Below are 13,584 nucleotides of genomic sequence, written 5' to 3' on the forward strand. Positions count from 1 at the left end.
AGCTTGTGTAACTACCAGCAATCTGAATGTTATGGAGTGTCCAAAAGGTTGAAACTGTCATGATTTTGCTTGTTAAATGGAAAAGCCGGGTGAAGTTGACTCTTTGGCTGCTGCTTGTTTTCATGCTTGTTTTTACTGATGTATGCCCCACAACCATGTCCCTATGTTTCAAACTCCATCCTGGGACTCATCTAATTTAAATAAGACGGAAAGACCATCTGTTGTTGCTTTGAGGTTGGTACTGGGGAGTTGCTTGACTTCTAAGAATAGTGCTGAGTCAGAGAACTTTAAAGATGCAGTTTTTCCATCACTAGACCATGTTCTGTAGCTGTGAGCTCCAGATAAATTTCTGAAACTATTTTCATTTGTCAGAGGAGAGATGCTACGGTAGCCCTGCTATGTTTTTTTATGTTGTATTTAGTGGGTTTTGATCAACCATTGAGTTCTGTCTTTCTGGAGATGGCAGGGACTTGTTCAGGATAGGTCTTCATATTCTCTAAGAGTTTCCCTGCACAGCTGCATGGATCTTCTTCCTCATTTTCAGTGTGGACAAGTCTGGCTTTCAGTGACAACATGCTGCTGATCATGCTCAAGTCTTAGGTGAGGGTAAGCAAGCTCAACGCGTGGGCCGCGAGGGCTGCGTAACTGCGATCTTGCAAAAAAAACTTGTATTTACCTAGATTCCCCCATAGTAGGGAAGACCATTTCCCATCCTTACCTGCCAATTTTGTAAGCATTTGATCATCATTTTCTGATGCAGCCCTTGCTGTGGTAGTCTGTTCGTTACTCACTTTTAGACTGGATTATTGCAGTTCATGCTGCATGGGACTATTTTTGGATAACGTTTAGAAACTCAAGCAAGGCTAGATGCAGCTGTTCGCTTGCGTAGTTGCTTCTCTTGGTGTGGATTAAACCCAAAGGCTTACCTTGCTGGACCTCTTCTTGTGTTTTTTTTTTCTTATTACTCTCAGGTGCCTTACTGTTTGACCTGTGAGACTGTACTTGAATCGAGATCCCAGCTGTTTTATAACCTGGCTCTTCCCATGCTTTGTTTTCATACAGGGTCATTTTTGAAGGCTTTTAGGGGCAAATGAAAAGTCCCAGTGGGGCGTTTTTCTCTTGGGATTTTCTTTCTTCTACATCTGATAGAGCCCTTGTTAACTGATTTTCAGAGAATGCTGCAGGCATATTGTGCAAGACTGTATTAGAGAAGGAATATATGGCTTTTATTTTTTTGCTGTTTCAGGAGTATTTTTGGATTCTGTTCATTTGATATTTATAGATATCCATTTAAAGCTCATGTTCTTTCTTATAGGAGGTACTTGAAGCGTTCTCAGGCATCCCAGTGCTTCTTAATGTAAGACCTTTTTGCAGTACCTTGCAGGTTGGACAACTTTTTCTCATGCTGAATATTTTAACCCATTTGATTCAGTTTGACAGAAATTACCTGTTAGAACAGCTTAGTTACTTCGAAGTGGTTAGAAGAAAATAGATGCTATTTTTCTTGTTGAAAAATTTATCATGCCTTCTCTTTGAAATTTAGTTGATGTTTTTTGTCAAAGTGCTTTTTGCTATCCTAGTGAAAATCTTCCTGAATTTGACTGAGCTTATATGCCTTTGAAGGAGGGGAAAAAAAGAAGTCACTCTACCCCAATAACAAAGAATTCTTAGCATTTTATTAGTCACATCCTTTCCAAGAATCTGTTGGCACTGGTAGAGAAAAGCTTTCTTCTCTTTGCATCTTACCTTAGCTCACAGCAGCACAGGAGTTTCTTTGCTAAGGAGTTTCTTTCTTAAGTCAAAGCACTCTTGGTACAAAGGGGATTTCTAGATAATTTAATTACTCAAACATTTAAATCTTTAAAGAACTTAGATATGCTGTAGTTTTCTCAAGATATTTATATGTGGCCAAGTTTAGAAGATTCTCATGATTGTGGGAGAGCTGGCTGGAACTCAGTCTGTGTCCTGCAAGATTCAAAGTCTCAGTTCAGCTGAAAGGAGCCCTAATTGTTAACTTGTGCAAAATAGCATATTTTTTGTTAGCTGGATATTAAGAAACGGCAGAAATAACTTGGTAAATGCTTTGCCCATGACTTCTGTTTTGGAATTAGGAGCCAGGACTGAAAAATTTCATTCCACCTGTTAAAGCTTGAGAGAGAGAGAAAAGCAGCTGAAGACAGGGTCTCAGAGAATTATCAGGCACTCTTAATAGTAGGTAGTAATGTTAGCCTCATCGGTAAAATATATTGTTGGGAAAAATGTACTGGTTTGACTGTGTAAGAGTTAGCTCAAGGCTGTGTTAATGAAGGTTAAAGGCTATTGTAATATACTTTATGCTGGGACTTAATTAAAATGGAATGAAAAGCTTCAGTTCTCTGACTTCGTAATTTGTGATGCCTGAAAGCTGTTCTTGCAGTGACACAATTAATTTATCATCGCTGTGTGAATGATGTTGTTTTCAAAAGGTAGGTTGGGGGAGACCAAGAATCTAGAGCTTGGAGGCTGCAAGAGGATCACAGGGTGAAAAAGTAAGGTAACTTGCAGAGTTCACAGTTCTGCAGGGGGGAAATGCTCTTGCCCCCTCCTTCCTTATGATAGCCTGCAGAAAACTGCAGACAGCCAGAAGAGAGTTTTTCCTGACCAGCACAGCTAGGGTAGAGTGGTGCAGGTTTCTGCTGCATGTGGAGAGTGCCAGGGAGTTTTTTCTTGTTCCGCCATTCTGCAGTTGGCCCCAACTTGTAAATAAAATCAGTTTTCCTGCTGTGCAGCCCAGGAACCATGAGGAATGTAAAGACACTTTCTGAATTAGCCACCATGGATGCTTCTGATCTTTGAAACTAGTTTTGAGTTACTCAGGAGCAAAGAGGAGTTTTAAAGCCCAGTCGCTGAATGAAGGAGGTGGAGAGATTGCTTAGCTTGGAAACCGGAAGATTTTCATGAGCTTTCAAAAAAATGACACTGTCTGAGGTAAGGCATGAAAAAATTGAGCTTTAAAGTTTCAAGCATATGAAAAAAGAGAATGATATTGAAATCTTATTAGAAAATCTTGCTGCAGTTTAGTTACAACCTTTTACTATTTCTTGAAGATAATTTGAGGATGCTGTTTTCTAGGAAACAGTAGCATGAACCAAAAAGCTGAAAACAGTGCAGTTATTTTAGGTGGACGCTGGCTGAGAGTGGAGTTTGGCATTAAATGCTGTAATGTGTTGGGTGTCTCATTATGAATTAGACAAAAAAATATTATTAATAAACACCATTTAATTTAGAACCTTTCTCGTGGATAAGCAAACAACTAACATGAGCGTTTCTTTCAAAAACACATTTATGTTGTTTTTCCTTGTATGAATCCAAAGCAGGACTCTGGACTTCAGATGAAATGGTACAAGGCATCATGTCAGTATTATTTTAGTGATAAGTGGTTTTTCGTAAATAGCTGCCCTTGGCCATTTGGTGATGATTGAATCACGTTCTAAAAAGGCAGTGATGACTAGCCCATGCAAATCTCCGTTTCATTACTCCTTCCACCTACCAAAATAATAGCAACTCTAAGAGAAGCTTCAGGGCACTCAGCAGCCTTATGGGTAGTGAAAATAGGCTCTACTTGGTATGTCTGAGTGGCCTTTTCTGATAATTATTGTTCCACAGAGTTGATAGGAGCTAGTCCATCACAGCTTCACAGAGTTTTTGCAGGATAGGGATCGCACAGTCTAAGCTGTTTTGCTGCCAGAGTGGGAACATTTCCTTTGCAATTTCTTGAAGAGGAACAGAGAGGCTGGTAGGCAGAGAGTTAACAAAATTCACACAGGAAGTGCACGAGCTCCCTGAGCAAATCTTGGTGGATCCTTGCAGTGGAAAAATAAACAGCTTGGCAAGTCAGGAATTTTCATAGCATCCCAGACAAGGACTCCAGTGTACACAGTATCCTATCCCCGGTGGAGCTAGATACTTCAGAATAGGATACACGAATTCCTGTGGTGTACAACTATGGGATGTGAGGAAGGATAACTGAATGGGTAGGGTGTAAGCCTGGCATTTTTAGAGCTTGAATTCAGTATTCTGTTTTGTTACAGATCTGTCTTGGTTAAGTCTCTCTCTATACCTCCCAGAAGAGCTGCTGTGAGTTCAGCATGTCAGCTTGCTAGCCGTGTGTCTGGAAATTGCCTCTTTCTTTGTGCCTGGGATCGTTCTTATAAATCATGTGCATGTCAAACACGATTTGACCTGGTTACTGCTTGCATCTCCCTTGAGTCTGGAAACTGTCTGTATGTTCTCTTGTTCCCCAGATCTCCTAATGGAGGAGAAGTACAAAGGACTCTGAGGACCTTGAGAAACTATTGCATTGCTTGGTAGATAAAGGTCTTCCCTGTTAGAAAGCGCCTTGGAGCAGAATTTTAGAGGCTAAAATTTGTGCAAATTAGGCACATAACAGTGTTTTAAAGATAACTCTACTCTGAGCAAAACATTGAACTAAATGACATCCAGAGGTCCTCTCCAGCCTTTTTCTATGACTCTTAAGAGCACTGAAACATAGAAATGATGTTCTCATACTAAAATGCCTTCAGACTTAAGTCATTGATGAAAACTGGCAAGGTTAGATCTCAAATTAAACTAGTTACCAGTTGCTTGTGAAATAAACTGAATGATAGCAGCCAGAAGAGCTGGCCTGGTTCACTCTGTGTGATGATGAAGTCTATGTCCCCATAAGGAGCATATTCTCTAGTGCACAGCCTTCGGAATTGTGGTCGAATGACAAAAGTTGTTCTCCCCTGCATCAGCAGTAGGGAGAGGATTTTCAGGCAGACCACATGTAGGCTTGTATGCAGGCACAAGTCTCTTCTAAAAGTCTGTTCCCACATGGGACTGGTGTGTTCTGAGAGTATTTGTAAATCCAAGGCATGTTTGAAGGCCTATGGTAGAATGGAAAAGAAACGAAATTTTTCTTAATGCCTTGTCAAAAACAACTGTCTATGAACTGCTGAAAATGTAGACTCGGGCTGTTTGAAAACTGGGTCCATAATAAAAGGCATTTAAAATATCTGCACTTAGATGTACTACGAATGTTAGTGCTGAGATTTTTTTTTCCTAAGGTCTGAAAAGTCTGTTCATAAAAATCCTTGCAAATTGCTGTACAAAAATGGCATTTAGCACCACCTCATTCAAGAATTTGTTTCCTGTTGAGCTGCAGTATAAAATCATGGAAAACTGTCCTTGAACGGGTAGCATTTGAACATTGTCCCTAAAGCACATACACCATTTGTTCTCCTGTTTGTGGTGTTTAGGGCCTGTGGGTTTGGAACCGAATATCAGAGCTTGCTGTATCTTATCCAGCTTTATTTGTTGCAGACCACATTTTGTATGCAAGGAAACAACAGACAAAATAGCCTCCAAACAAAGAAAGAATGAGATAGTTTCCTAAGTTGTCTTTGCCTGAGTTGGCAGCTGCTCTGGTTCATTCAGCTTTTTGTTCCCCAGTGAGTGCTGTGCGTGTGTAGTAACAATGGGGTGATGCAGTTACACTGTAGGCTAATAGCCGAGTTCCGTCAAATCCATTCATAAATGCAGAGGAGAGTGCAGTGCTGTGAGAGCCAGCCAGCGCACAGAGGAAGTGAGGCCCCCAAGTAATGAGCTCCACATCACAAACATAGCTGTCAGAGCTCGGGGACTGGTGATAGACTGCAGTCATCTGGTTGGAGCCTTGCCCTGACCCATGCTGCTGCAGATGTGTGACCTGCTTGAGTTGACAAGGGACCCTGATCGCGGCCAGCAGAGATTTCCTCCAGGCGTCCTCTGCCCTGAAGCAGCTTTGTATAAGGCAGGCAGATAGGTTATTTCAGAAATTCCAATATTTTGGTAAGCAATCACAGCATTTAGTACAGCAGCATAACATAAATTCACAGCTTTTGTCTAGCAGTTTCAAACTATTCTTACACTTGTTGGAGAGAAATCAGCAACTTGAAATCTGAAGTCACACTAAGCAGGGAGTATAAATTCAAGTGTGGCATCTGCCCCCTCTTACATACTATGTATGAAATGGCTTTTGGAACAGTAAATTAAAGCTCTTCTGTATTTTTCAGGTGGAAGGCACTCAAGTTTATCTGTAATTGATGCTGTTAGTCACAGTAGCAAAAATAAGCACGTTTAGCTGGGTAAATATTTCTGGTTTTGAACTGCATCCAGTAAATGTGAGATACAATAAATGCAGTAAATGGGCATAATATTCCTACAGCTGCTTTTCAGGTTGTTTGGAAGAATGTTGGCATGCTGATGATCAGTGTTTTGCAAATGAAAGCGTTTTGAGCAGGAATCCCTGTTTATGTCACCAGTGAAGCAGAGGAATCCAGCCACCTTCTATCTAGGAGTATAGATGACACATTCCACACTGGAATTAGTGTAAATTCCAGCTCTTCAATGAACATCTCACTGCTGTTTTCTTAAGTTATCCAAGTAATGATTACACAACAGTTGAAAAGTATTGTCATTTAACTATCTCCAGCATCCTCTACATTTATCCTATCAAGTCTTGCTCCTAAAAAAGTCCTTTTCTAGTTTCCTTTGTATACTTAGGTTTAAGGAAGTGGAAGAGGTATTTAAAGCAGTTATCAGGAATGTTAACAGTTATTTGTGAAGTTGTTAATCTGTATGTGGAAAGCCAACCGTGCTTTAATACAGTGAAGCCAGAAAAATTTTGCAGGGTTCTCAGCTTTGGGAATTTCAGCACATGGCAAAACGTGCAGGGTTTAGATCCACGCTTCTAAATCTTGTTAGGAAATGCTGGAGCATAAATAAATACTGATTAGAGTGTTTTTTTTAATCATTTGTGTGTGTATTTTACGTACATTAAATAACAGTCCTATTGTTTTTCATTTAATGTTGGTTGTGAAGGACTGCAGTTTTGGTTTAGAAAAATCATTGGGAAATGACCTGCTCCATGACTTAGTGTGATTGCCCTCATCCTTGTTGTCACAAAGCATTTAATGAATCTCCTTTGCCATTAGCCTAACCTTGGTGTGACTTGGACTGCAGCAGCAATGACAGGCCTGCTGAGCCCTGCCAACTGCAGTTGTGTTTTCACTGGAGTAGCCAGGCTGTGCTTTTGACAGCGGGATATCCCTACTTCCCTGGTAGGGTTCTGAGATACAGCTTTGTGATTTCTCACTAGTCAATCAGCACTGCTTAGTGAGTTTCTGCTGGTGCCAGCCTTAGTCTTTTACTTCATGGTAAAGCTAGGATCTAGTTAAAGGTTATGCAGTATTTAACAGAATTAGTGTGAAACCTTGGTAAACAGTAGTATTGCAGTCTGGTTTCTTTCTTAAATGCTGCTAAAACACATTTTCTCTGAACACTGATATTGCCAAATGAATGCCATTTTGGATGGCCAAAAGCTGGCTGGCTGCAAGGTTCTAACCAGTTTCCTTGTCCCCGAGTGTTTCTCTGAATTTAGTTATTGATAAAATAATTAAAACACTGGGAGGCTTGGCAGGGTAAAGCCAAAACTGTGATGCAAAAGGGGAATCTGAAAATCACAACATACAAAGTACGGTGTCCAAGCCACCGTGGAGAAGACCAGATCCAAGTTCGTCACAAGAGCTTACTTCTGCAAGGCAAACCTTCCCGCCTGCTGGAGACAGCGAGCAGCAAGTCTGAGAAAAACTCTGATGGTTGCTGACACAGGTGGCTCAGTGCCTGTCAGAACGGGGTGTTACGTGGCTTTTCATACCTCTCAAGCCCTCTTGCCCCATGCCCCCCCCTCTTTTTTTTTTTTTTTTTTTTAATCAGTCTGCCCATGGCCTTGCAAGATGGAAAAGATGCCTTGCATCTGTTTATCTCAATAAAACTAGGGACAGTGGGCATCCTGCATGAACAGGTTGTACAGGTTGTGATGAGGTGGTTCTGGAGTTTGGAGCAGTTAGGTCTGAAAATTAAGTGACTACCAGTGCAAAGTGAGAGCCTGTTGATGGGATTGAGTTGAGTGGGATTCCTCACATGATGACTTGCTAATTGCAGCGATTTTCATAATGGCATTATAAACATTAGTTTAAAACTGGAAGCTAGGGAACAGTTTAGGTCACATATTAGTATGTTGAAAAGTTCAAGAAAATGAATTGCCTATGATATTCTGCATGAGCTTTCCTAGTGCATTTGCTTTCTTTAAAGATTGTCATGAATGGAAGTGCAAATTCTCAGTTATTGTTGATAGGAATAACTAGATTCTGCCATTTTTACTTGCGATTGCTACTCCCAGTCATTTTCACTACCAACATTTCTATCACAGCTATGAAGTTGCTCCTCACTGAATGTAGAAAAGCATTTATTTTCCTTCAGCTCTCCCAAACTCTCCCAAAACATAATATTAAAAAAAAAAAGAAACAATAAAATTAGTTGCTTTTTCAGTTCTGCATATGCTAAAGTAAAAATAAAACTATGGAGGAAAGTACCTGAACTATTTTCATTGTTAAAACTACTGGACCATAAAGAAGAATGAGGAAGTTGATCCATGTAACATGCTTAAAAAACAAAATCAACCCTATGATATTCTGAAGGAAAGGCCTACTCACTGAATTGTAAAATCTAAAGCCATTACTTCAGTGCATTATAGTGCTGAAAACATCTGCTGAAAATAGTGCAATTCATATATATATTTTATTTGATATGATCTTTATAAAGATTGTATTTTCTGTTGTCAGTACTATCTAGAGCTTGCAAAATGAAAGTTCACTAGTAAGATATGTGTATGTTCAGCAAATCCATGGATGAAACTACAAGAGGTTAGTAGCACTGTCTCATGGGAAGGCCAGATTGTTTGCCTCGATAGCTTTTTCCCACTTTTTTTGTATTGCATCACTTAACTTTGTATCGATGTTTCCAATGAGACAGACTGAAGTGGTAGCCCTATCTATAAAGTACACCACTTCCTATAATTGCATTATGGTCATTGGGCTGATTAGATACAACAAATACTTTATTTTTCCTATTGCATGTAACATTACCATCCAGCTGGTATATTTCGTAATTCTTAAAGTTAGTTGCATATTGTAGCTGCGGTTCAAAAGCACAGCAAAAGTGTTTCTAGGATTTATCATGTAAGAATTCCAGCATTTTTATCATGTGTCATATTGACTAGGACTAAACTTTGCCAGCTCCCATTTTATTAGAGAAGCCACTGACAAGTTTAGTTAGTATCTCTCATGGTACAAAACATGTTGCTTGTGTGGTATCCACACCACTCTGTGTTGTGCCAGGTTTCATCTATTGTCCTGCAGATAGCATGCTCAGAAAAAGCTATCATTTGATCTGAATACCTTGGCAGAACTGGCATTGTGGGCCTCTGTGTGATCTTCACAAAATCAGCATAGTAGGCTGATAGGAGTGGTTACACAGAGGTAGGATTAACGATTGTGCAGCCTCAAGTAGGCAGCTTGATTGTATTGCAGTCATCAGAGCGGAAGAATCTGGACTAAATCTACTGGTATGTTCCAGCTCATTTTGCTGCATGACGGAGGTTCACTCGAGATTCAGGTATTGGGGTTTGTGTTATTTTTTTCTTAATAGATTTTGATTGTAGAACTTAAAAACCTGTAAAATGGGGTGTCACCATTCTTATTTAAAGCTGACCAGCCAATTTCAGCTCTTGAATGGATGCTTTACAGGTAAAACTACAAAGAATGTTTAAGTCATGTTAAAAACTCCGTTTTATTATGCAAATAGCAGCCATTTTTAGGAAACTTTTTCCGCACTGCATCCACCATGCTGGTCATTTTGCCGTAGTTCTTTCTGTTTTAAGGACTTAAGCAAGTTTTCACATTCAAGAAGTATGTGTAAATCAGAGCTAACACATGACAATAGATTATTGGCTTGTGGATATCTGTATGAGGTAAAATCCATGCGAACTGTGGCAGTTCCAGTCTGGACAGTTCTATTGATTTTTATGTACAAAATGTCCCGTTTCTGTATAAAAGTACTAAGAGACTTTAGCCTCTTCATAAATTAAATAAAGCATTGTATTGACTTTTTACAAGTTCTTATAATTTCAGTGTAAATGATAACATACAAGAATATTTAGAAACAAAGTTGGCTCCAAGTGCTCAGGCCTTATGTTCCATATGTCACCACCCTTCCTTCTCCAAGCCTGACTATAAGGAAGTTGCCTCATTAAGTTTGGCAGTCAGTAGCTGCTTGTAAAAATAAAATAAAAAAAACATAAGGACATTTTGTTTTGAAATTTTACATCACTCTGCTTTAGAAGAAGAGATTCTTATACAAAAAGAGCATTAGGAGTACAGTCTGTTATAGGAATCTACAAATGGGTGGTTCTGCTCTTTCTTCCTTTTACAGATCTGATCCTGCTCAGTTTGGCCATTGACTTAAATGCAGACAGGTTTGAGATCTGCTCCAGGGAGACTTGCTGTAGCTGGAACTGGCAGCCCAAAGGCTGTGGCTCTCTGTGACTCACCATGGGGCTCCCTCAGCACCTAGTTGGTGCTGAGTTGTGCCATTTCTATCACTGAATCTCTGCTTTCTGAGAAAAGTAACTCCCAATCCAGGGTCACATAGTGAGAACTGCTATTGTGTGGAGTTGCACAAAACGACATCTGACTTGACCTGCTCAAAGGTACCTTTGGCAAGTGGAAAGAAACAGTGTAGGTAGGGGTGCTTCACTGAGCAGATCTGCTCTCAAAACACTGATTAGGTCTCAGGCATTTTCAGTAAATGTCCTGTTCCTACAAGCAAGAAGCATTTTCTTTGAGCAAGTGGCTGTTTCAGCCACAGAGTCTACTGTTTGTCAGTGTAGCTGCATCAGCTGTGTGCTCTTGAAATGATTTGCAGTCTCACAAACAGGTAAATGCTTACAATGGACTTGAAACCCACCCAAATAGCAGGGGATTTTCTTTATCTGAGTTTCCAGTAGCTTTTGGCAGTAAAGTACTTTGAAAAAAGGACAAGGAATTTGTCCAGCTCCCATCATTTTAAAAAAAATGATTCTAATGCTAGGAAATCATTAAGCTCCCAATAAGCAAGAGCAAGACCCAGGTATAAAAAAACATTTACCTGATTCAGTAAAAGTACATGCTCTTACCTTAAAAAAAACTAGATAGATTTGCCAGCAGCTACAAGAAAGTGAAAAGAGAAGGAAGCCTTTCTCCTTACCTTCTGTTAAAATGAGAGGAAGAAGTGAGGGATGCTAAAATCTTGCTTGTCTGTCTTGTATCTCATCACAGAATTCACTGTGCTCACCTCTTACTGTATTTTAAAGACATTTATCTTGTCCTCTCCCTTCAGAGGCTTCCTGCTTGCTCTGAGCAAGCTAGGAACTAAAGCTTCCCTTCTCTCCAGGAGCAGTCCAGCAGACTGTGGTTCTTGCCTTCTGTGAGAGCCACACGCAGATGTGAGTGTGAGCAGAGACAGGCAAGCTCTGGAATGCTGGATTTTAGGCATCCCCTCCTCAATCAAATCCCATTTCTATCTAATTAAACAAATCCATAAAGTGTATGTTTGGTAACTTGTTTTTTTATTAACCACCTGCTGACATGGTTGCCATGTGAGGAGTTTTGCAGCATGGAATGCTGGGAAGGGCAGCTGGCGCTGGTGAGGAGCACAGGCAGTGTGCAGCGGAAACTTGTGTGGGCATGCAGCCCAGGACTGGCACTGGGACAAACTGGTGTCCTGGCTCCAGAGCAAGGGAAGCAGTGATCAGGCAACTGCCAATGTGGTGAAGGGCAGGCACGCTGAGATCAGCGTTTTTTTTAACAATACTGTATGCTGCTTTTTTTATGAGTTGTTATTTCCTTAGCACACTGAGAATCTCGACATCTCTGAATTAATTTGACATTTTGGGTGCTCTATGTTTCTCCGCTCCACAGTGATCCACTGGGTGGCAATGACAGTGGTTATACATTGGCTGTGGCAATGCAGTTATTGTGTCTGTGCAATACCTCTGATCTTCCAACAGCATCATATCTGAGCACTGGGATGAGCTATGGGTGTGACATAAATCAGGGCATGACCCAGAGACAGCTATAAAGAGCTTTCGGTGATCTCTGGAACACAGCTCATGCAGTAGTCCTTTCAGTGCATAGATAAGGACTGGCACAAGCAAGAGCAACTGCTGTGCTCTGTGAGATGAGCATACAGCCAGACACCCGAATGTTCAGTGCTCACGAGACGATCTTAAACAAACTCTCTTTGTCCCAGCTTCGCAGCTTTGGTGTCATGCTTCATTTGTATTCTGATTCTTTGTCAGTGATATGGCAGATTTTTACTATAATCTGGGTTCTAAAGGGTGGAAGTAAAGGTGCATGGGTTGGTAGGGAATTCCTTTGCATCCCTGTGGTTTAGCTGCAAATTGCTCTCTTCAGAATAGGGGAGTCATAACTTTTGCCTTCCTCCAAAGCATAGATCTTTTCAGTCTTAAGGTCTCTGAATGAAGTTCCCGAAATTTGCCAACACCTGTATTAGAGTAGCAAGATTTTTGAGACTGTGTTGCCAGACTCCTGCTGCTGTCCAAGAACGAGGAGAAAGTGGCTCCCATTCACTTGGGGAATTTTCACTTTTCTGCAGTTTGTCTTTGATCTTCTCATAGGCTGAGGAGGCAAGAACTGCTGTAGGTCTGCTCATGAGAATGTGTTTCATAGATTTCATGCTGCAAGAGGTGAGCACTAAGCTTTCCATAAGCTTTTCTGAGCATAGGGAAGTGGTGGAGCTAAAGTTGCACCATGATTGAAAATTTTGGTTAAAAGCTGGCTAATTTTAGTGAAATTGCCTGCTTTCCTTATCCTTCATCTTCGAAACAGTATCTCTTTTCTTGTGGTTTCTCCCTTTCAATAAAAATGTCAGCCCATGGCAGAAAATGAAGCATGGAAAAGTTTAGCTCCAGTGACTGAAACTTAGGAAAGTTGCTAGTGATGGTAAGTGCTGCTTATTGTGGAGCATTACTGGCATAGATACAGTATGCCTGCAAAACAGTGAACTTGACCACTAGTCAGATTTTTCATAAGCAGTCCCACGGTTGGCTGCTTTCAAGACAAATGTGAGCACAGGGAAGGCTTGGTCCGTCCACATGCATATAGTGTGGAAGCAGAGGTTTTTAGACTCATTATGCTCTGTTTTGCCATGATGTTACTCTCTGTAATTGTTTTTCCTGAGGGAGCAAACTTCTGGGTTTGATTGTACGCAGGTATCCCTGATGTTCAGATCCAAAACACGTGTTTCTAGTTGATCATTGTTGTCTTTAGCTGGTGTGATCCATATCACTGAATATTTTTGTCTTCAATACAGCCAACATCCCATCCAACCTGTTTTTCCTGGTTTAGTTTGAAAAGCCATTTTTCACATCCTCTCTTTGACAGATGCATCTTCAAATAGAGATTGTTAAAGGACAGTTTCACAAAAAAGAGAGGACATGATTTTACAGCTAGCAGTTGTTGACTGATAGGCAAGAAAAATGGATGTTTGTGACATACCAAAGCTAATTGCATGCATCACAAAATGTAAATGCCATCAGGCAGCTACTCTGCATTTGAGGTGTTTTTGCAAGTCTGACCAGGATGACAAATTTCATACATTAATGTTTCAGATTCTTCTGCATAA

At 40.5% G+C, this 13,584-nt stretch overlaps 1 protein-coding gene across 4 annotated transcripts in view; it reads left to right on the plus strand.

The window, feature by feature from the left end:
- Positions 1 to 13,584, plus strand: part of CCND2 (cyclin D2) — a 41,061-nt gene that overhangs the window by 18,900 nt on the left and 8,577 nt on the right. The gene's annotated exons all lie outside the window — the stretch shown is intronic.

The sequence above is a fragment of the Numida meleagris genome, unplaced genomic scaffold, assembly GCF_002078875.1.
Source record: "Numida meleagris isolate 19003 breed g44 Domestic line unplaced genomic scaffold, NumMel1.0 unplaced_Scaffold165, whole genome shotgun sequence".
NCBI classification, from domain to species: domain Eukaryota; kingdom Metazoa; phylum Chordata; class Aves; order Galliformes; family Numididae; genus Numida; species Numida meleagris.